We start from the raw sequence: 21338 nt of genomic DNA, 5'->3' as shown, positions 1-21338 counted from the left end.
TTTACGCAAAAAATGCAAAAATCGTTAAAAATTGGAATAGCCCCCGCTTTGGACAAAATTGGAAATTTACTTGGCAATTTCTTGGAATTGGATCGGAATTGGAATTGAAATTTCATGAAATTGGCACCACTAGTTAAAACCATCAAAATCTAGTTTGCCACGGGGAAACTACACACGGTTGAATACGACGCTTGGAAACAGTGATTACAACGCGAGATAAGTTGTGAGGGCTGAAGTGGCAGCATGTGACACCAGAACGAAGCACAAGGTGAGCAGGTCTAACAGCAATAATATCAATGACTGAATTTGCTGGACGGTAGGTAGGCACAGTTGAGTTGCACATCCAACGATACCGGAGGCGCGTCAGGGAGGATGTGGCGAAGGAGATCCGGAAGACGTTTGCTCCGGGCGTACCCCTCGCCGTTCATTGGGACGGAAAGATCGTCGACGATATCACCAGCAAAGGCATCTGAGCGCCTTCCCATCCTCGTTTCTGGGGATGGCGTTAACAAGCTCATGGGAGTCCCACGCTTGCCCAGCGGGAAGGGTGACGATGTTGCCACCGCGGTTGTCAGCTGCCTGGAGGATTGGGGCGTCGCCGAACGCGTTGTGGGAATGTCTTTCGACACTACCGCTTCCAACACCGGCGTGCGCGGCGGAGCTTGTACTTACGTCCAACAGCGACTCGGGCGGAATCTCCTCCAACTGGCCTGCCGGCACCATATTCTTGAGATCGTGGCCGACAAAACGTTCGGCGCCTGTCTCGCACCGTCGTCTGGGCCCGATATCCAACTATTTAAACGCTTCAAAGCCGAATGGGAATCCATCGACCAGGCGATGTTCGAGCCAATCGAGCCGATCCCGTCCACCAGTGACGAAGTCATTATGTTCTGCAAGGAGAAACTTCAAAGTACGCAGCATCGGGATGACTATCGATAACTCCTCAACTTGACGATCGTTGTCTTGGGTGGCGTTCCCCCTGGAGGAATCAGGATGTCCAAGCCCGGAGCCTACCACCGCGCTCGCTGGATGGGCAAACTGATATACGCATTGAAGATCTTCTTATTCCGCTGACAGTTCAAGCTCACCAAGGCGGTGGAGAAGAACTTGGCCCGCTTCGTCCTCTTCTTCGCGACGCTGTATGTACCGGCGTGGTACGAAGCCCCGCTGGCAGCCCGTGCTCCGGCCCAGGACCTATCTTTCTACCGCTCACTCTTGTCCTACGAGGACGAGGAAATCGCAAGGGAAGCATCGAAGGCGTTTGGGCGTTATCTCTGGTACATCTCCGAGGAGCTGGTGTCGCTCGCTCTGTTCGACGTGAGGACCACGTTGGAGGAGAAGAGGCTGATCGTGGCTGCCTTTGGCCGCGACGGCGCAGAAGACCCGCCCAAGCGGATTTCACTGGAGCCTGACCTGACTGTACTGACGAGGAAGACGCTGCCTCGCTTCGTCAAGCTCCAAGTTTGCCGGTCAGGGTGGTGTGCCTTCATGACAGCGCGTGTCAGGTGTATCTTTTTAACAAACTGCCATTGGTTGTTGGAGGGGTGGGAATTTTTTATCGACGTTTTACACCCGCAACGATTCGTTTAAAGCCAAATTGCATGTGTACTTTATCAAAAATTTAATTAAAAATGCGCTATCTATTTTTGGTGTACGTTTCCAAAAAATGGCTTTGGGGCACCTCTTAAATATGTTCGATCGATGTGAAAATTCACAGGAGGTATTTTCTCATGGTTTCACACCATACCAAGGCCTTCGCTCCTGAAAAATCAAAAGTTCAAAAATAAGTGTCACCCTAATGTAGGTGCAACCTGGAATTGCATGTAACCATATTTGTCCATCATTACACTTTCCTTTAACCCGCGCCCTGATGGGGGGGGCCATTTTGGCCCCCCCTGTGGTTTTTCTTAAATAGCGAGAAAACGGCGGCGCGCAGCGCCGCCAAATTTTGGGTACCTTACCGGGCATCAATTTGACACCTTCACACAAAATTTCAAGTCACAGGTCACCTCAGGTCAGGAGTTATTGAGGTCAAACTGAGGTCATGTTCGAGTAAAAATGAGCAAAAAACATGACATCTTTAAACGCTCACAAATTCTACAGTTAACAAGCAATTTTGAAGTTCTTTATGTGGTTGTGTAGAGAAAAGACGGCGCTACAAAACTGCTATCTCGGATTTTCGAAATTTTGGGATTTTGACCCAAAAAAATCAAAAAAATTGATTTTTTTAGAAAAACCCAAAAAAATTCCAAAAAAAAAATTCGAATTTCGAAAAAACCGGAATATATGTGATAGTCCCTGCGCTCTTCGATATACATACCAAATTTTAGATCGATACCTCTTTTTTTTGGCCAAGTTATAGCGAAAAAACTGTTAAAAATTGATGACGTCAAATTTTTGAACTCAATTTTTAGCAATTCTAGACCTCGTAGCGCAAAACGGAAACCACCATTGAACTCCCCGTGACGAGCTGCATCGAATCGATACCCATTTTATGCAAAAATATCAACTTTGAAATTTGACCTAATTTGACCTGACCTTGACCTGACCTTGACCTGACCTTGACCAAAACGTGACCTAAGCTGGCCCTAAAGTCTGTCTGACCCACATAATCGCATTTGTCATGTAAAATGGACCATAAAACATGTATCACACGACACTTTCATATTGTGACCCCCCAGTGACCTGACCTCTGTGACCTGACCTGGTATCAGTGACCTCAAATAGCAAAATATGTGTTTGAAGAACATTTCCCCATCGATGATTTTCAATGAAATGCATTTTACTCGATTTTACAACGCATTTCTTGAAATGCCTGTAAACGGTGAAAATTCGACCTTTGACCTGACCTGTGACGTCATCGGTTTGACCGAGGTCAATGAAATTGGGTCACAAGGTAGTTCCCCGTTGGGGCTATCCAACACCGTTTACCGCTTGTCGCTATGTTGCGTGGTTCTCGAGATCTGAGGGGGGGCCAAAATGGCCCCCCCCCCATCAGACCGCGTTGCTCGGCAGACCCCATCTGGGCGCGGGTTAAGGCCAGTGCACAAAACGAAAAAAGAAAAAAATGGTACGACCAATTTTGACAAGGCGTCGTAGTGGCATTAGGTACTTATTACTGTTCTTCAATAGAGTTAGATTGTAGTGCTCAAAATTGCACGACAAGGCGCTCTAAATGACAGTCACAGTACACACGTCACGTCTCGAACGACTTGCATTTAGGCTGAAAGGGAGCCCAGACATATTTACTCGATCAGGTTTTATCAGTACGAGTATATGACAACTGCTTTCCAGCCGTGTATATATTCGGCGCATAAAAATGTGTCAGGCATACTAATCCATTCATTCATTCATTCATTCATTCATTCATTCATTTGCCTTTCACGGTTCATTCCCGGAACAGAATTGGGCAACCGTGTTTTCTTTTGCCGTATATCCTAACATTTCGTTCTGATGAACCAGATTTTCAAATATTTTCAATTCATATCCAATAATTTTTGTAATAAATCGAAACACGTCTATTTTGATGGGATCGATCCAGCAACGGATTTATACAAACATCGCCGCATGTCGCGGTAAAAGGATTTATCCTTTTCTTCCTATTATTATTCCTTTTTTATTATCCTTCCATTCTCAATTGAACAGAAATGAACGATCAGACACTAGCGCGCACGTTAAATTCGGCACCGCCTTCAGAGAAAAGTGCATAGATCATATATGGTTGATGGCTGTGATGAGCATTGTTAGTATTATAGTTTTAGTGATGATGAAATAGCCTTTGCTCATACTTAATCGAAAAATGACGAAAAAACAAAATATATATAAAGACACTGATATTTCGCCCTTGTGGCTTCTTCAGAGTGAACATTTAAAACATTCATATTTGAAGCAGAGATGGCGAACGTGCGGATAACATTCTTCCACCGAACCTTATTATCTGACATGATAATAAGGTTCGGTGGTGCAAAGAATGTTATCCGCACGTTCGCCATCTCTGCTTCAAATATGAATGTTTTAAATGTTCACTCTGAAGAAGCCACAAGGGCGAAATATCAGTGTCTTTATATATATTTTGTTTTTTCGTCATTTTTCGATTAAGTATGAGCAAAGGCTATTTCATCATCACTAAAAGTGCATAGATCCCCGAAAGGCATGTCTGGCCCAACCTCCTGCCAAAAAGCCAGGAAACATTTTCTTTCAAGTGGCCGTGCCTTGCTGGTCTTACTTCCCGTATACCGTATACGCTCATTGACACTGAATGAGCACTGCCACAGATAACAGTAGTACTACTACTGTTACTACTGTTATCTGTTATCTGTACTACTGTTATCTGTGGCACTGCTGTTACGATTTTCTAACGGCATAATGGTCTTTTTCGGCAGGGCTGAGGAAACGATGAATTTTTGGATGACTCTGACTCCGATTCCGACTCCGACTTCAAAAATCGACTCCGACTCCGGCTCCGACTCCAGCTGCAGCTCCGGACGTTTATCTTAAAAATCTAAAATCCATATCTGATATCATGATAATAAGGTTCAGAATGGGTACATTTTATTTTGTCTGAAACTATCTCTTGTGCGTTTCGATCTTATTTTCGACCGAGGCGTAGCCAAGGGCCATGTCACACCTGTTGAGGTCTTTTCCAGAAGGCTACGGCGGCGTTACAGAGGGCGATATTGTGTATTATTGCCCCTGCCCCATACATTATTCATTGTATTACATGGCCTACCTCAGCTCAGTAACAAATGTCGTTAAATATGTAGTGGCTCGAAAGAAATTTGAAAAAAGATTAAAACACTCGTGGATTTATGTTGCCCGTTGTCATGGTGTCATTAACAAAAAATATGCAATCCCTCAGAAGCAAATTAAATGTGAAAAATGCGGTCAGCAGTCAATATCATTACATATCAACCAAGTTTACATACGAACCGTTTAACAATATAGCTTATCATGCCTAAATTTTGCATCGTGTGTTAAAGATTTTGACCCAGGCCACTTACTATAGTAGTCAGGTTGCCGGCGTTATAGTAGTCAGGTCGCCAGGTCAATTGAAGTAACAATGCCTCTAAAAACTTTGTGACTATGTCATTCCTTCAGTTTATCTCATTGACGATTGAAATTCGGTTCACTATATATTCACTACAGCACTTCGGCTGCAAGCTTGAAACGGAACAGAGTATAGACCAGAGTATTAGTATTAGCAGCTTGTGAACCACAGATTTGTATGTCTGTAACCTGAGGTCAATTCATATTTATGGCTTAGCCATTATAAGACAGATGTATTTATTTGAAACATTGTTTCGGCAAAATCCGTCTATTTTTATGTTTTTTTTTGTCACAGCATATCAGGGATGTGTCAAATTATAAGGATGTGTTAGCAAAAGAGCTTTTTGAAAGGTCTATAGAATGCGCTTTTCCGCGACTCTAGGTCCTTTGGTTCACGAGTGCGATCGCCGATTTATGGAAACTGTCCAAATCGGGAATTTCATTAATGTTCTTTTTACTTTTGGTGACCCGCAGTGACCTCATCGATGATCGGATCGAATTTTTTTTGTGCAATTCTAAAATGTTTGTTGCTTTTCTGCGCTTTATTAGTTTTCTTATTTTCGAGATAAACGGTTGTTGCCAAATCCACGTTACATCCCTCGCTAAACCCTTACAAAAGCGCGGGTTAAATGAATAATACTTAAACCAGATATTACGATGGAGTTAACGAAAAATATTGTTCAGACCACTCCACAATAATCATTATTTCACTGACACGCCGCTCGCCGCCCGCGGCCGCGGGGTGACCCTGGACCCACGAAAGCATCTTCACCGCCCGCATCGTCGGCTGGGGACCGCGAGTCGAGCGGCAGCGGCGGCGGCGGCGGCGGCGACCGACCTTCGATCCACGGGCGCCGCTGCTGCCACCTACCGGCGCGGACCGTAACCAGGCGCGAGTCAACGCACCGGCCCCAGACTCCAAAGCGTGACACGGCCGCCGACCGACCGACCGACCGCGACCGGCAGCCAGCTGACTGCGGCCGGGCGCCAGCTGACTGCGGGCGCCGTCAGCTGACTGTGGCGCGCTGTGAAGCCGACCGACCCGACCGCCCGCCCCGCACGCGGCGGGCTGCGCCTGCCAGCTTGCCTTGGCCCTTGCCAGGAAATGAAGCTGAGAACGGCGGTGCCGGTGTGACCGGTCAACGACGCCACATGCCAGGGAGCTACATGACCTCTTTTATATATTCTTCCCTGACATCCCTGATCTCACATGTTAGTGGAGAATGGCTTTGTTGTTGATAATGGGGAATAAGAAAATACACAGTCAAATGTTCCCCTAACCCTTTCGATCGGCCAGTGATCGGGTCCTTCCCGATGACCACTATCGATGAGCTTTTTTATTATAAATATGCCAATAGCTTTTACCTATAAATTATAATATTTGTTGGTGAGCCACTGCAATTTGAATGCACTGGTGTCTCTTTCTCAAAACTATTGCTAGCGCTCAAATGGGTAATTTCAGGATTTAAAAGCCATTCTTCTCATGTAGCGTCATAGCACTAATATCAAAATGTCGAAATTATTGTTAGGATTCGGGCCCTACCAAGTCTAAACAAAACGATGCTCATGCTTGGATGGGCGCCAGTATGAACTAATGATCTCCCGATTGTCATTCGCCGCCTACCAAAACGCGGTCTCTATGTGGAGGACTGTGATGAGGTGCCTTCTTTCTTGTTCGTTCTCAGCTTAGTAGGGGAAGTTGGGGGAACGCCGAATACTTTTTTTCTGACGCCCATAGCACGCAAGGTAGACAACATAAGCTATTCTTGTTGGCGTCATTCGAGAGGCCAGTCTTTTGTCTTTCAAACATACCAGGCGCATTTGATGAATTCGCATACCGTTAAGCGCAAAAACTAAAAATATCAAAGAACTGACTTTTTCGGCGTTGCCCCGGACTGCGGGGAAAGCCGAAAATGGGATAAATGATCTACGAGGAATGCCGACATTGATGTTTTGCCAATTTATTTCAAACTTAAAATTCATCAAAGCTGACACGCGTTTTAAGATCTTGAGGACGCTTAGTGCACAGTGGAAGTTATACCTAATTGTGTGATATAATAAGAAAATGCCAGGTAAATCATTCCTTATAGGTAACAGGCCGTTGTGCCGGCTGAAAGTGTAATTTGTTTGACTAAAAATACGCGTTGCTATTCTACAGCAGTAAAGTCCACGTAGCGTGCTTTAACGTGCGTAATTGCACGTTTTCGGCATTACCCCAGCCAGCCATACTTTCATTTGCAGGCCCATAACTTTTAAACGTGCTGTATAAATTTCAAATAGGCAGCACACTTATGCAAAGACATGCTGAAGATTACTTGACCGAATTGGCCAGACAAACGGTAGCATAATGAGTAAGAAATGCAGCTTCAAAGGCGCATGTAGTACAAGGGAAACGTACATTGAAAACGCTTTTGGCGCCCTCACAGTCGAAGTATTCCAAATGACGACTCGTAACAAACATGCGATAATTGTAGTCACTTAAGCTTCAGAGCATCACTGAGACGTGACATCCATGTCGTACGGTTTTAGAAATATCTCGAATTTCGGCTTTGCCCCATCTCCGGCATTGCCCCAACTTCCCCTACCTATGCATAAAATAGATGAATCGCGACGCTGGGCATAAAAGAAGGTAGGTATGCAGTTTATGCATAAGGTCTGCGGTAACTTATTTTTCGCTTATTTACTTTTTAACTGTACAAGTCACTGAGACGCCCCTGTAGATATTCAGCGTATCGCGCAGCAACCTAAATGATGCGGCACGTGAACTAACTAACGCGCGTTGAAGGGGCATACGGGGCACACCCCCATGATTTGCATGTAATCTGCATGCCATACGGCCTCGATCCAGAGGGGATTTGCTGCGATTAGGTATGTTGCAACAGTCCCGCCACCGTCAGGGTTGGGAAAATGCATTTTTTTTATTTGCCAAATGTTTTTTTTTTCTTAGAGGAATGGGTGCCTGGGTGCCAGTACGCCAGTAACAAAGATACCGAGTAAAATATAAGATCATTTTCTAGGCCTATGTTGGAGCGATGATTGCACGCTCTCAAGTGCCTACACTTACCATACAATAGCGCGGTGCGAGCGACTTTAGCGAGTGTCATTTGAGCGAACGTCATTTGAGCGAACCATTTTCAGCGATTGGCAGCTTAGCGAATATCAAATTGAGCGATCATCAAATATAGCGATTATCAATTTAAGCGAAAGCTATGCTTCAGCGACATCTCTTTCGTCGACTACAGTTTGAGCGACTGTCATTTCAGCGAAACACTTCATCGTCCCGTAACGGTGCATTTTTCTTTTTTTCTTTTTTCTTTTGCGAAATTTAATGCCACATTTCTCAAAAATTTCAGCGGTTCGATTTCACCCCCTCCCTCTCTGCTGTTTGCCAATAATGATGACCAAACGTTTGTTCAGAGATTCATATTGCTTATGCTGTTTTTCGCGAAATTCCCCCGCTTGAATTTGGATCAGTTCCCCATGTCGTAAACGGTAAAATTTGTTCTTGCCCCAAGCAACGTACGAATTTACAGATATTTGGGTTAGGTCCCTGAAACATAGACTGGAACCCCCTGTGCCATCCCTCGAGTTTATCATTGGTCCTTGACATTCCTTCCATCATCATATCTCTCACGTTCCACATTTCCAGATCAAAGTTACAGAATGAGGCCAGATATTTTTTGTGGTTTCCAAGCTTAAAAACAAATTTTTAATTTGCCGCGCGCAGCTTGAAGCATGACACACACTGACACACCAAGCGGGTATTCCAAGGGCAAGAATTCCCGAAAAGTAGCAAATGATTGACTTCCCTCGCGTTCGGTTTCGCTGTACCTAACTGTGTTCGCTCAAATGGTCCCCCATTGACCTGCATATATTCGCTCAATCTGGTTTCGCTGATTCTGGTCCTCGCTTAAGTTGATAATCGCTGTGATTGAATTCGCCGACTTGACAATCGCTGTAAAAGTCAATCGCTTAAATTGATAATCGCTGAAAAGGCTTCGCTCAAATGTCGTTCGCTGAAATGACGCTCGCTCAGGTGTCGCAGATTCACAATAGCGTTAAACAAGTAGCACCTACTATTAAAGCTTTCATTTTAGCTCTCACTGCGTAGTGTGTATTTAGGCATTCATTTTTCAACAACACCGATAATAACTCTAGGGTCATTTTATTGGCCACTTGCAAATCCCAATGCAAAAAAAAATGTGTGATGATTTTTCCATTGACCTTTCCATTGAGTTCATCATTATTAACCCGATCAGGGTGGCAACCAAAAGCATAAGTTTGATTTTGAGGCAAATACAAGTGCTTGTCTATTACTGCTTGTGCGAAAAAAAAATAGACAATAATGAACCCAACTATGGAAGTGGAGCCAGGCGCGTATGGGCTTCTATGAATTTTGAGTATCCATGACAGATTGGATAACCTTGACTTAGGAAATTTTACAGTAAATTTCCTTTACGAAATTCAGAAGGACCATGATCTAAAACCGTCTCCCATGTGCCTTCCGCATCAGCATGATGGGGTTGGTGTGGCCGTGCGGGGCAGTGGTGGCTTGGGACTGGATCCTGAAGAGTAAGATGTTAAGGGCCCGGCGATGACGACATTCTGGATGTCAAGGATGGCGGCATCATGGAGAGCAGGTGCAGGCTCCAGAAAATGATGTCAAAAGAACTGTGCTGGAGAGCCTCCGAAAGGAATTTATAACAGAGCTAGCAGCATTCACGCAAGAGAAATGAATCGGATTCTAGCACAAAGGTGGCTAATAAAGAACAGGAGCGGGGAGACTGAAGTCTGATGACAGATATGCTGGAGCTGCTGGCGCTGGAAAAAGACACAGCATGCGGGTGGGGGCGGGGTCCGCGCCAGCACGCGTGCACGATTCCACGGACCTCTTTGCATCGGTCAAACCGGAACGGAACACGAATGGATCTAACCACGAACATACGCATTTATAACATTGGTATCATTATGCTCTGGCTCAGAGGCGAGTTTTACCAACATAAAGCCACCTGCTGCTGGTTGTATAAGTTTTGAAGGAAGCCACAAACTTATAAAAAATAACCCCTGATCTGAAAAGATTTCAGTTATGCTGGTATATTTTTTCAATCAACGACTTTCTCGTGTGACTGGCGAAATTCGTGAGCGAGAGCGACTTCAGACAAAACAGTCGAAGCCGGCACCTTTTTTTTTTGGTAAAACTGGCTTCACATCTGTTGGCAGACTGGAACACTTACCTGAGCGTCAGCAATGTCTAGCGGTCACGTCACGTCCAAGATCGGAGTCGAGCCAGCCAAAGTCCAGACTGCCACGTCACGCCTGCGTTCACTCGTACTTGAACAATGCACGAGTCGTGCGCACCTGTTGGGAGAAAGGGTTGCCATTTCTAATGCTACGCTTCCCAAATACTTGGTTCACTTCGACTGGTGGACATATCGAAAAGCTCGTGGTCAGTAGATAACCCCAAACCACTTTCGCTCTGTTTATTGGGTGATATTGCACAAGAATCATTACGGTACCATTAACCCATTACACCATCGCCTGAGAGGATGTGCACAGACCCTCCCCTCCCCACAGACCGTCCCACCCATCCCACAAATCTCTCCGTCTCCACAAAATGAGCGCCACAGCTCACGCACCGCTGGCTCAGAGCCAATCGGGCAGCGCCGCTCACGGAGCGCCCCTCGGGCCACGTGCACCGCCGGCCGTTGGGGGAGGGGCGTCCACATCCGGGACTCTGGCCGCGCGCCGCCGCCGCGACAGACGGGTGGCGCCACCGCTGCGGCGCTGCGAGCGTAGAGGTCAAGTGAAGGGCATCGGTCGGCCGGCCGGACGCCGCGCCGCACCCCGGGCCGCGCTGCGTCGGGGGCCGGGCGGCTGTGCTGACGTGGCCAAAACGGGAGGCCCACGTGTGAGGAAACGACGCGTCGGCATGGGCCCGCGGGAGGAGGAGGCGCTGCTAGGGCGCAGGGACAAAGGAAAGTAGAGGTGGTTCTGTTGTTGAACCCCCTGTTGTTGTTGGACCCCCCCTCCCAATCATGGACTGTGTCGGAGCCCAGCTTGACCCCCACTTAGTGATTCGGAGTCCGGGTTTTATCGGTGGTCGAAAAAAGTTCGAGGCCGATTTAGACATAAGTCGGTCAGACAGAAGATTTTTTAATGTCCTTCAGAGTCAGTGCGTCGATTCAAAAGTTCAACCATTATTTTACCATTCATAAGGAATCTTAACCAATCTTTTACGAAGCTGCTAGATAAATCTAATTTTGACTTATTCGCCCATCATTTTGTAATTATCAAGACTTTCTTAAACTGATTTCGTATGCACCGTGTCCGTATCGCGGGTGTTCCGCATTTGTGAACTCTCTGATTGCTCTGATCACTTTCACCATTCCTCTATCCCAGGAACTGCCTTCGATCCACATCAGAGTACGTTTATACCGGCGTATACACGTATACCGGCACCGATTCTCAAACTCTTTGAACATCGAATGTAACTAGCCGGTAACATCAGCAGATTGTAAAGAAAGTTTTTTTTTTATAAGATATAAACATCTGTGTTTCCTTATTACAGAAACACACACTTGTGACTTGGGTTGTAGTAACAAAAAGAAACAAAGCGCACACGATAACACAGCATTGTACAATACACTGCTGCAGACATAATCGGTCCGATAACGAAAAACGGTATCAGCTGAGACACAGCGCTCGGTTCAGATCAGCTGCTTTACGCGGTGATACGGCCCCGGCTGCACACAGGGGCAGGAACGTATTGGAGAGGGCACACTCGGCTTTCAATTTCTCGCCGGTGACCGAGAGCACACCCAGGGCGATGCTGTCCAGGAGGATCCGACGGTGCCAGTCGGTCCGCGTCAGCCCCGCGCGGACGGCAGCCAATCGGTCGTCGAGGCGCTGCTGATCCTCCGCCAGGTGCTGCTTCGTCGTCGACTTCATGATCGACTTGCTGATCATGGTCGACTTGCTGAAGACGTTTTCGATTGGGTTAAAAAAAAAAACGGCGAGTGGGCCGCAGCTCTCTCAACTGATGACCGGCAGGCATTTCCAACCTAGCTTCAAGACCTTGATGAGACAAGACGAGTTGTCGAAGGATGGCCACCTTTTTATCCTCCCCGACGATGGCGCCGAGGCTCTGAATGAAGTCCGAGAAATGAGCCCGCTTCACACCACACCAAGATCTCGTAGAAGGTTATGGCCATCTGGGTACCGATTGCTAATGGCAGTAAGGAAGAACACGTTCCTGCCCCGTGACCACGACTAGTGCAGACAACCCGTTCGTTCTCCCGCCAGTGATCGGCCCCTGTTTCGCTTAAGGTGGATGTTGAAGCCGCCCTCGTCGACGTAAATTCTGCGACGCGACAGCCCAGTAGCCACCATCCAGGATGAACCATCGCGCTCTGTGAGGAACTTCTAGAGTAGAAACGCACTTTCGTCGGCAGAGCCAAGGCCGTAAAAGAGGGCAGAGGGTTCGGGGACGAACCGTCGGGACCTGCCGGAGGAAGTAAAGGCAACGACTGGCTCCAACAGCAAAGCACGCACTTTTACTGGTCAGAAGGCATCATGGTATCTTCCTGTTCCTACAAAATAAGAATAAAAACGGGCAAGAACGTCCTCATGGTCTCCACTCAGCACGATCAGCCGCCGCCGCGCTGGTGGCAACTGGAGCGGCCGTATAGAGAAAGCGAGAGATGATGCTCTACTACAACTTCACCAAGGGAGGGATCGACACCATCGATCAGAAGCTGGACACTGGACAGCTGCACGTGCGGAATGTCCACAAGAAGGTGGCCGATGGCGAACCTCTTGCTCATACTCGACGTGGAGGCACTGCACAGCTGGGTGGTTCCTTCAGAGGCCGCAGGTTTTCAGACACCCGACACGGTAACAGGAAGACCTCCCTGCGAGAGTTCGGCCTATCGCTTATCCGACCGATCGTGCAAAGCTGGTCTCCACAAAGCGGTGATCAAGACTGGGTTAGGCGTGAAGGCTATCCTGAAAGACTGGACCACCTACAGCAGTGCAGCACCCTAGCCAACGGCTGTACAGCGCGCCCGCTGTCACCTCTGCATTGTGAACCGGAAAGCCAAGGGATACTAAAAGAAGTCTGAGCAATAAGACCAACAAGACGAGAAAGATGTGCGTTGTGTGTCGCAGGTTGGCACGTGGCACTCACAGTGGCAGCCACCTAGTGGTGGCTTGTGAAGTATACCTATGTGCAGAGGTGATTACTGAGCACGTATAGTTGCAAGTAGAAGCGCGCTGCTGAGTATACAATAGACATCAATGTGAGGTCATTGTCATGCCACATCAGGACTTTTCCATGCGAATGAACATGGAGCTTGCGTCTGTCATTGGCCATTTGTGAGCTTTATGTGATGTACAGTGGATCTAGTAAGGATCTCCAGACGCAACTACACTGTAAACCAAAGCTACAAGTTGGCTCCTTGTTACAAGTTTGGTTCCAATTCGCATAGGCGTCACCTTGTCGATACCTTGTCGATTCACCAACCCCAGGCTTGTTGGCCAACAAACTAACAGTTTGTCTACAAGTTTGGTTCCAATTCGCATAGGCGTCACCTTGTCGATTCACCAACCCCAGGCTTGTTGGCCAACAAACTAACAGTTTGTCTACAAGTTTGGTTCCAATTCGCATAGGCGTCACCTTGTTGAGTACTAGTCTGGGCCTTGTGGACCTACCAACTTCTGGATAGGCATAGTCGTTTTCTTGTTGGTTCACCAACCCCTGGTTTGTTAATGAACTAGCCTTTGACTGGGCATTGCTAGCTTACAAATTGTCAACAAGTAAGTGTACTAACGCTCTAACATATAATCAAGTAAAGTAACCGTACTCTCATAGTTAATATCCAAAATCGTAAGAAAAAGGCCTGATAATTCTGAGGAGCTTTCGGCTTACGCCTTCTTCAACTCGCTCTACTTTATTTTCCTTTTTGGCGCAAACACATTGAAATTCAAATCGATAGCAGCTGCAGTTAGGCACAGGCACTTCTCCAAAGGGTTCCATAACATTACATAGGAGTATTATAAAACATAATTATATAATACATTACCAAATATAATAGATAGAATTACAGAATATTTCCTTACATAGGCTGCAGAGTACAAATACATTCACAATGAAACTAATACTGCCTGATTAAACATTTTCCCAGAACAAGGCAAGCCTGCGTTAAACAAATACATGATTCAGTGACAGTTCTACCTAATTCAATACGAATTTTACCATAACCAGAAGATTTACAAAACAAAAACACAAAAACACGTACATACAATACCACTCGAAAAAAACACATACACACGATGTCACAACTAGCCAGTCGAATCGCCACTCAGTCAGACTCAAGTACGAATCAGGGGCCAGGAGGAGGTTTGAGTGTTCAGAGTTGGTTTTAGATCTCGAATGTAGATGGATTCCCAGATCTTTCGGTCTGGGCCGTCTCTTGACACATGCAGAATTTGAATGGAGACGTTGCCAGGCGCGGATACAAGGGGGGGCCATGGGGGCCATGGCCCCCCCTTGGCCGATTTTTTTCAAAAATAAAATAAAAAGTTAAAAAGTTAAAAAAGCTGAAAAGGGGGCCTCCTGAAAATAAAGTGGCCGAAATCCGATGAGTTTTTTTTTAACCTACCCACTTAGTTATTTCTTAGAAGACTAGCTGAGAAGACTTCTTTGTTAGAAGATTGGTAAAGCTTTTCATAACTTGGAGGTCTCTTATACTCACAGAGATGACCACTTTTACAGGGCCTCCTATAACCTGCACAGAGGGCCTCCAAGCCTGCACAGATGTTGAGATGTTGCCTGAACAGCTAGATAAGCTCAATAGACGCAGTTTTTTTTTTGGGGGGGGGGGCCCAACAAGTGGGAAGATGGGGCCTCCAACAGGTGGGATTATGGGGGGGCCTCCTGGTTTCTAATGGCCCCTCCCTTGGATATTTTCTGGATCCGCCCCTGGACGTTGCTGCTGTTCAGTTGAACATCAGGATGTTTTGTTTGATGGAGGCCAAAAGGGGTGTCTTGTTTTACGTTTTTGGCGTCACGAATGTGCTCGTTGTACCTGAGTCTGACTGAGCGGCGAGTCTCACCTACATAAAATGACTCGTCGTTTCCGCACAATCCGCAGTCCATCCGGTAAATGACGTTTTTGGTGTGGCATTTTCCCCGTAGCCCCGCCTCGCAGCATTGGCACTGCCTCCCTCCTCCAGGGCAGGGTGTAGGGAGGAAAGCAGAGCGTACCAGCTTGTGTCGTAGGTTAGGGCCACCTTTCCATGCCACTCGTACGTTAAGCCCACTGGTTTTCAGGATGCCCTCCGCTTTCCGACAGAGGTCATCGTCGACGAAGGGGAGAGCCAGGTACACAGGCTCGGGCTGAGAAACATTAGGTTTCTTTGTACCTCTGTCCCTTAATACCTCTCTTTTTACTCGAGTCACCAAATGGGGCGGGTATCCGTTCGTCAGGAACAGGTTTTCAATCAATTTCAAGCTTCGTGCTCTGGGGAGGCCAGGAGAGGCCTCCCCAGAGCACGAAGCTTGAAATTGATTGAAAACCTGTTCCTGACGAACGGATACCCGCCCCATTTGGTGACTCGAGTAAAAAGAGAGGTATTAAGGGACAGAGGTACAAAGAAACCTAATGTTTCTCAGCCCGAGCCTGTGTACCTGGCTCTCCCCTTCGTCGACGATGACCTCTGTCGGAAAGCGGAGGGCATCCTGAAAACCAGTGGGCTTAACGTACGAGTGGCATGGAAAGGTGGCCCTAACCTACGACACAAGCTGGTACGCTCTGCTTTCCTCCCTACACCCTGCCCTGGAGGAGGGAGGCAGTGCCAATGCTGCGAGGCGGGGCTACGGGGAAAATGCCACACCAAAAACGTCATTTACCGGATGGACTGCGCATTGTGCGGAAACGACGAGTCATTTTATGTAGGTGAGACTCGCCGCTCAGTCAGACTCAGGTACAACGAGCACATTCGTGACGCCAAAAACGTAAAACAAGACACCCCTTTTGGCCTCCATCAAACAAAACATCCTGATGTTCAACTGAACAGCAGCAACGTCTCCATTCAAATTCTGCATGTGTCAAGAGACGGCCCAGACCGAAAGATCTGGGAATCCATCTACATTCGAGATCTAAAACCAACTCTGAACACTCAAACCTCCTCCTGGCCCCTGATTCGTACTTGAGTCTGACTGAGTGGCGATTCGACTGGCTAGTTGTGACATCGTGTGTATGTGTTTTTTTTCGAGTGGTATTGTATGTACGTGTTTTTGTGTTTTTGTTTTGTAAATCTTCTGGTTATGGTAAAATTTGTATTGAATTAGGTAGAACTGTCACTGAATCATGTATTTGTTTAACGCAGGCTTGCCTTGTTCTGGGAAAATGTTTAATCAGGCAGTATTAGTTTCATTGTGAATGTATTTGTACTCTGCAGCCTATGTAAGGAAATATTCTGTAATTTTATCTATTATATTTGGTAATGTATTATATAATTATGTTTTATAATACTCCTATGTAATGTTATGGAACCCTTTGGAGAAGTGCCTGTGCCTAACTGCAGCTGCTATCGATTTGAATTTCAATGTGTTTGCGCCAAAAAGGAAAATAAAGTAGAGCGAGTTGAAGAAGGCGTAAGCCGAAAGCTCCTCAGAATTATCAGGCCTTTTTCTTACGATTTTGGATATTAACTATGAGAGTACGGTTACTTTACTTGATTATATGTTTAAGCATGTCTCTCAAAACAGTGCTAACAGCAATTCGTACTAACGCTGCTTGCTAACGCTCTGTTCGAACTTGTTCTTCCTTACAATCGCTTTGTTTGCGTTGATAACCTTAAGAACTTACGATTCGCGTTCGTTTTCAATTGCCACGATTCTGATTCAGGAAATATTTTCTATACGAACAGGTTATTTTTTGGCTGAAAGTGGTGCACAAAACCATGACTGGCATCAGTTATTGCTCAAAGGCTTGCGCTGACAAGAAACGAAATACTGATGGGTTATATAATCAATGAATGCATACACCACATCCATTCGGAAGTTTCTGGAATCATTAGTATTTGTTTATTACGGTCACGTAATTAATGCTATTGACTGGAGACAATGCCGAGTGCATATTTTCGAATGGATGTGGTAAATGCATGAGGTAGGTATACCCAGTAGGTGTACCTATCGTGCACCGTCAGCATATAAGTCTTTGAAGCAAGAACTGCTGCGTATGTGGAAGAACATCGTTTTGTGCACCACATCAAGCCAGAAGTATAACATGCCCGTATGACGAATATTTCCTGAACATTAAGCATAACAATCATGGCAGTTGCACGATCACGCAGATACTTCGAATAAATCATGATCGCCAACCAGATTAGCTTTTACAGCCCATATCTGTCCATCAGTTAAGTTAAGAATACAATGAGTTGAATTAAAGGCAAATAGATGTATTTATATATAAAAAAACACCGACCGCAAAACATCTGCTCACATGTGCATGCACAGGTCTGGCCCACTTACATTGCGCGCGCAGGGGAAGGGAGGCGTCTCGACCGCGCGGGTATAGGCACGATTAGTGCGACTGCGTCCCGCAGGCCAGAGGGGCCTCACTCACAGCACGAACACCACAGTTCACAGATTTCACTTTTTACTGCACAAATGCTGGAACAGCCCTCGTCGCTGATCCATGCTGCACGGCGGCCGCGCATTAACTGCCGGTTCGAAACCGCCGGGGCCCGCGCGAGCCGTTATAACGGCGGGCGGCGACCGCTGATTGGTCCGCCAAGTCTGACGTCAGGCGCAGCTGACCATGTGTATGCTGACCAGCTGACCAGTACAAGTTAGGCGCCGGTTAAATAACCATGCGGCAACAAGTTTCCAAAACTGGTTAAGAAACAAACGTTGAAACAAATGTAGAGTTGGTCTGGATACTGAGAAGTTGGTGTGCATAGTAACTATTGACTCGTAGTTGTCACCTGACAAGCAATGCACCAGACAACAGCTTGTTTAAAAAGTATCAGTTGGTAAACATACCAAGAGATGATTGGTTATATTACACAAGACTTGTCAATTTGGTTTACAGTGTAGATGGCGTTGAGCCTCAGTCGAGTCCATGTGAGATTCAAGGAGAGGTCACTACCGAGCTGGGCCCGATGGGGAGGTGGGCGGGGGGAGGGGATGGCGAGGTCACGGTGTGGGTGACCTGTCAAACAGCCCCAGCGCGGTGGGGCACTGCCGCAGGCAAATGGCGCACTTCAGCGTTGTTCCATATCGCGGTGGTGGGCCGGGCGGCCGGTTAGCTTGGCAGTTGGCTGCTTGGAAGGAAAGGATAATGAGGCATGGGTTTGCTGTGGCCGGCTCATCTACTGTCAACTATGGTGAACCCAAAGTAATGCAAATGTGATGTTGGTAATGCAGCTGGCAATAGAATGCTAGCGAATGCTCCGGGCGCCCAGTAGCTATAAGGATTAAGATTATTTATGTCTCCTGAAGTTTTCATTGAATATAGTTCAAGCAATAGAAAGATCGTATCGTTCGCCAGTTTTTTGACCGGCTGGCGTTTCATGCGTAATTATTTTGGCAAATAATTATCACGCAGGTGATTTCTTTTGCTGGTAAGATGGACCTTTAAGGTCAAATCAAGTCGCTAAGAGAAGATGAGGAAAAGTGGACGAATGCCACAATTTTGTGCATGAGGTCTGGAGTTACAAAAGCTAAAAGTTATTATACGTGTAAGCTAAAAACAATAAGATCAGTTAATAAAAATATTTGACCCGAAATTAGCCTCTGTTTTGTCTGACCATGATTGCGTGTAAGACACCAGTCCAACCGGGTTCAACCCGGCCCAACCTGGTTCGGCTCGCCTTTTTTTAAATATAAATTTGGCCCGAACCTTTTGAAAGGAAGGAACCACAAGGACAGAGTCCCTGCTAAGCTGAGCTTGTTGCGCTGACCCTGCTCTCTACCCTCCGATGAAGCAATTCCTGGTCTATGGCAGAATTTAGAGTCCAAATTTTAACGTGCGCACATAGCCGCGCACGGCCGGTCCCCTCACTGACTTCGCCTGGCAGCGGCCTGCCACCCACCACAACCATACCCGTCAGGAGCCGCTCAAAAACGTCAAGCACACGTCGCGTTTCGAACCCGGACTTTTGCAACCGGGACGTGCGCTCTCACCACATGGCACATGGAATCCAACGCCCTACCGACCGAGCTACCGGGACGGACATTTACCTTGGGGTTTCGCCTCGTGACATTGACAGACGTCAGACACGGCCCGAAACACTGAGCAAGTTACGCAGGGCGATATGTGCTCGTAGCGCTGAGGTTGGGTAACCTGTGAGCTGAATGCGATGTCGTGGGTTCGAGCCCCACTGCCGGGTCTGGTTTTATCTAGAAACGAACCAAAACCTTTCCTTCTACTGCACACGATAAGCACGATAACATCTTTCCCCAATAGCCTTCCCCAATATCCTCTCCAAAAGTCAAAACTATCGCTTATAAATGTTTAGCTAAGTTTCATTTTTTAAGAAAACATTTTTGGTCATTTGTTTGGAGTTATTTTAGCTCTTTTTCTGCTTCTTTTCGACCCGATAAAACCCACCAAAACTGAACGTGCCAAATGGAAAATATCTAACTCAAAAAACAGTTTAGAAAAGCCTCATCATGCATCATGAAAAGCATCATGCAACTATCGACTGAATAGTTGCATGCTATGAATACGTCCTAGATTTCAATTATCACTGTTCAACATTTTGGCTGGAACTGACGCTGCCTCTGGCTTGCCCGTTTGTTTGAGATAATGATTCCCTTCAGTCGCATTCTTGCCGGTTCCACATGAACAGGATACCACCATACCGGAGTGAACGCACCCGCAACCATCATCCCCTCCCCTCAGCCGCGGCGCAGTGGCGGGCGGCCCTGGGCGGCCCACTCCCGGCGCTACGCACGCCCCATGCGCCGTGATACCGCGTCACTCCCCCTCCCTCCTTCCCCCACACACAATGACCGGTGACCTCACTTCCCTCGGGATTTGGACTCGCCCTACCCCGACCGTAGCGCCACGTGGTGGCTCTGGAGATCTTAAATAGAACCACTGTACAGTCCACAGCAGAAGTAATGTGTGGTTTCAGTCATGGGTATGTTGAATGTTCTGCTTCTGAAGCCTAGGAACGATTAGCCAGACTGCAACGAGACTTTAAATGTAGCTTACATGTATCTTTACCCTTGCAGCTACAACTTTATCTATTGACGTCTTCTTTTCAATCAGTTCGCATTTAAAAGTCGTCGGTCAAAGCCATCCGTTGAGATTGGTAAAACCACACGTTACTTTAGCGGTGGGCTGTACATATTGTGCAATACAGAACTGCGTTGCCCTATAAGCTTCCTTTCATTAGAGTTCAATTCTTAAATTGTTGACCTGATCAGACCGTTCTACGAACTACCAAACATGCATAAATGCACTGTTTGTATTCAAAAGAAAAATAAGCAAAAACAACTTCGGGAGCACATTCAACTGTTCGAAGCAATTACGATAGTGGCCTCAAAAAGGAATGCATTCCCATTCTTCAGCCAATAACAAATTGCTCCGAACACGTCGCGGTGCCATGCAGCGAGCTGACGGAGCCGGCAAGGCAGTCAGACTCGGAAAACCTCACAATACGTGCAGCGACCCGGTCCCGACCGACCCTCGTCCCAGAGTGGGCCTCCGCCGCCTCTTCGACCCCGGTCGGCTGGTGGTCACGTGACCTTTGGGATCACCAATCAGCGGCGCGGCGGGGCCGAGCGCCCGCCGGGTAGGCTGCGCCGCAGCGCTCCCCGCTGCGGCAGCGGCGATCAGGCAAGTCAGGTCATAACCTGACTTGGAAGGTCAACTAATGACCCAGGACCTTGCAATTGGATATCATCGGGTTCCTCTTGTTACCGGCAGCACGCTCCTTTTCCCGCAAAACTATGGCTCGATCAGGAGCCGAACGGCTGGTGGGGGGGGGGGGGGGCATGCCTGTCACCACAAAAACTATGTGTTGGTGCAGTGTAGGTATATTTCTTTCTGCATGACTAATTAATGTCCTGCGGTCAAAGCTGACGATTGCGGCCAAACCGAACACATTGTGCTGAATGTGATGAAAGCTGACGAAATGTTACTGAGGGAGCTTTGCAAGGGTAATTGACCTTTTTTTGCAACGCCTTAGGTTTACTGAGTTGTTTGGCTAAAAAATGTCAACATTGGGAAAGTGACCTTTGATGACATCTGGTGACCTGAGCTTTTACAGGATGC

General features: G+C 47.0%; 1 protein-coding gene across 2 annotated transcripts in view; it reads right to left on the bottom strand.

The window, feature by feature from the left end:
• The window catches only part of LOC122363517 (proteoglycan 4-like), a 111960-nt gene extending 101211 nt beyond the window's left edge, over window positions 1-10749 (bottom strand). For both annotated transcript variants that reach the window (XM_043332903.1, XM_043332904.1), the window contains exons 1-2: window positions 10683-10749; window positions 10281-10404 (exon numbers count right to left, since the gene is read on the bottom strand). The gene's annotated coding sequence lies outside the window, so the exon portion shown is untranslated. The remainder of the gene's footprint in view (window positions 1-10280; window positions 10405-10682) is intronic.
• Between the last annotated feature and the right edge of the window lie 10589 nt (window positions 10750-21338).

The sequence above is a fragment of the Amphibalanus amphitrite genome, unplaced genomic scaffold (genome assembly GCF_019059575.1).
Source record: "Amphibalanus amphitrite isolate SeventyFive unplaced genomic scaffold, NRLGWU_Aamphi_draft 000625F_arrow, whole genome shotgun sequence".
Lineage (NCBI taxonomy): Eukaryota > Metazoa > Arthropoda > Thecostraca > Balanomorpha > Balanidae > Amphibalanus > Amphibalanus amphitrite.
Note: the sequence above shows the minus strand (reverse complement) of the source record. Positions and strands in the feature narration are given on the sequence as shown.